Below are 2697 nucleotides of genomic sequence, written 5' to 3' on the forward strand. Positions count from 1 at the left end.
CCATCCCAGCTCCATCCCTGCTCCATGGCAACACCAAAGGGGTGGGATGGACTTGCAGTACCTTTTCCACTCCCTTCTCTTTTCCTTGGAATGTGCTCCAAGACAGTGTGGGGTTAATTACTGCAAATAATGGAGCTTCCCTTTTCCCTGGAAATTCCTGGGGCACTCAGCAGAGCTGGGGCAGTGCTGGGGGTTTGAACTTTGTTTTTTCCTCCTGAATCTCCAGATAATCCTCACAACTTTTCCTGATCTTTATCATCTCCTTTTTTCTGGAGAAGGAACCCTTAATCCTGATGAGGTTTGGAATTGGAAATGAGATCTCCTCCCATCCCTCCCCATCAGGGCCCTTTTCCAGGCCCCTCAAACCCTCATCTCTCCCTGAGGGTGTTTCTTAAAATTCCCAGGTCTCTCCCAGTGCAGGAGAAGCAGCAGAGCAGCCCCTTAGTGCCTGGATCCAAGGATGAAGCCACTGCAGACACATTTGGGATGCACAAGGATGGAACAATTCTCTTGTTGTGCTTTGGATCCAGTTAAAGCAGATCAGTAAAGGAAAAGTTCCCAGAATCCTGGACTGGTTTGGGTTGGAAGCAGCCTAAAGAATTCCCACCCCTGCCAGGGATCCAGGGGCAGCCCCAGCTTCTCTGGGCACCCTGTGCCAGGGCCTGCCCACCCTGCCAGGGAACAATCCCTGCCCAATATCCCATCCAGCCCTGCCCTCTGCCACTGGGAGCCATTCCCTGGCTCCTGGCCCTCCATCCCTTGTCCCCAGTCCCTCTCCATGTTTTTTCCAGGCTCCCTTCAGGCACAGGAAGGCCTCAGTGGGGTCACCCCAAAGCTGCTCCTCTCCAGGCTGAACAATTCCCAAGCCTCGTAGGGAGGTTTCCAGCACCTCTGTCAGCAAAGAGATTGCAGAGATCCCAGCACATCCTGGAGATCCCCATCCCAGAGAAGACAGGGATGCAGCTGAGTGTGGCCATGGCACCACTCCCACCCCATCCAGAGCTGTGTGAGGACGTGGTGGGAGAGGAAAAGGAGGGATAAGGGATGAGGAAGAGCCCCAGGAAGGCTTTTCCTGGGATCTTCCTTCCCACTGGGGATGTGGGCAAGGCAGGAATGACACAGCCTGGCCATTTCCACAAGACCAGCTTTAATATCAGTCAGGAGAACGAGGAGAAAGCACAGAATCCACGGATGGGAGAAGGAAATTCCAAAAATTCCCCCCAAAAATGAAGAAAGAAATGAATGAACCCGACCCCACCCGCCGCTCCCGGGCTCTCCAGGCACTGCAGGCAGAGGGAATGGAGCAGGACTGGGATGATCCATAGGGAGCCCCTGTGCCTCCTCTCCTGGGATGCTCACCTTGGGCTGAGCTCGGGATTCTGCCCAGCCTCACCCAGGACGCGGCCGGGAGAAGAATCCGAGAGCGGCGGTTTTTGGATCTCTTTTATTCTAAAACTCTCAGCCTACGGCGCTGGGAATGGAGAATTCTGGGATGCTCCTTCTGGCACTGAAACCCAGGGACTGCAAAGAGGAACAGAGCTGAGAGAGGCAGCTGAGGGATCCCGTGGCCAGGATAAGCCCTGGCGTGCAGCGCTCGGGATATTTGGGATGCTTCCTTTGGGATCTGCTGCTGCTGCTTCTCAGGCTTGGCCAACGCCCAGAAGTGTCCTGTCCCTCCATCCCGTGTGCCAAGGCCCTCTCCAGCTCTCCTGGAGCCCCTTTAGGCATTGGAAGGGGCTCTGAGGTTTCTCTTCTCTGAGTTTCCCTTTTCCAGGTGAACGTTCCCAGCTCTCCCAGCCTGGGAGCTGCTGCCCCAAACCCCCCAGGAGGAAAGGACAACAGGAGTCAGGTCCAAGGCGCCTCTCACTTTGGGCAGAGTATATTTAGAATTTATATTTTTATATTATCTTTATATTCTTTTAATGCATAGCGAGTTTTTCTTCTTTTTTTTATTTATTTTTTAATAGATTTTTTTAATAATTTTTCCCATCTTTTTTTCCTGTATTTTTTTTTTTTTTCCAGTATTTTTTCCCAGTATTTTTTTTTTTTTTCCATCTTTTGTTTTTCCCCCCGGTGCAAACCTGAGCTGGGTCCCTGTTTTCCCTGTGCAGTTTTCCTTCCTCGGGATGGGCACTGTGGTGGGGAGGGGTCAGCAGGCGATTTCCTCCAGCGTCCCCAGCGGGGCCTGCAGGGGCACGGTCACAGTGTGGCTCAGGCTCTCCGAGTGGTTTGGCACTGGATCACAGGTGCTCTGCCGATGGAAAAGCAGGGAATGTGTTATCCCAGGGCTCCCCCCGCTGCCAGGGACCCAAATCCTTCGTGCCTCACACACTGGGGAAGGTTTGCTGGGTAAAGGAGCCACGAGCCCAGGAGGCTCCTCCGAGAGCTTTGGGCTGGAAACCAAACTGCTGGGATTGGATAAAGGAACTGTCCCGGGGTGATTGTGATGTTAAATTGTATCCCCATTCATCCACCTAGCCCAGAAATAGGTTTTGTATCCTTAAAACTCCATCTCAGAGTAAAAGTGAGTGGAGAAGAAGCACCGAGTCTGTTATCAGAGACTGCACTTGCTCCCCCCGCATCGGGAGTTTGGACTACAGCACAGACAGACAACAAGACACAGATCCCCTTGGATTTCCAGCTAGCTGGAGCAGAGAGCTCTTCCTGGACTGTTTTCTTTCCCTTTTCCTTGAAGGG

General features: G+C 52.8%; 1 long non-coding RNA gene across 1 annotated transcript; it reads right to left on the reverse strand.

Annotated features, from left to right (window-relative positions):
• Positions 1-1126: 1126 nt before the first annotated feature.
• Positions 1127-2682, reverse strand: LOC117245556. Its single transcript, XR_004500323.1, has 2 exons — positions 2082-2682; positions 1127-1521 (listed from the first exon to the last, which is right to left on the reverse strand). It is a non-coding gene; the product is annotated as an uncharacterized LOC117245556 (long non-coding RNA).
• Between the last annotated feature and the right edge of the window lie 15 nt (positions 2683-2697).

The sequence above is a fragment of the Parus major genome, chromosome 27, assembly GCF_001522545.3.
Source record: "Parus major isolate Abel chromosome 27, Parus_major1.1, whole genome shotgun sequence".
NCBI classification, from domain to species: Eukaryota; Metazoa; Chordata; class Aves; order Passeriformes; family Paridae; genus Parus; species Parus major.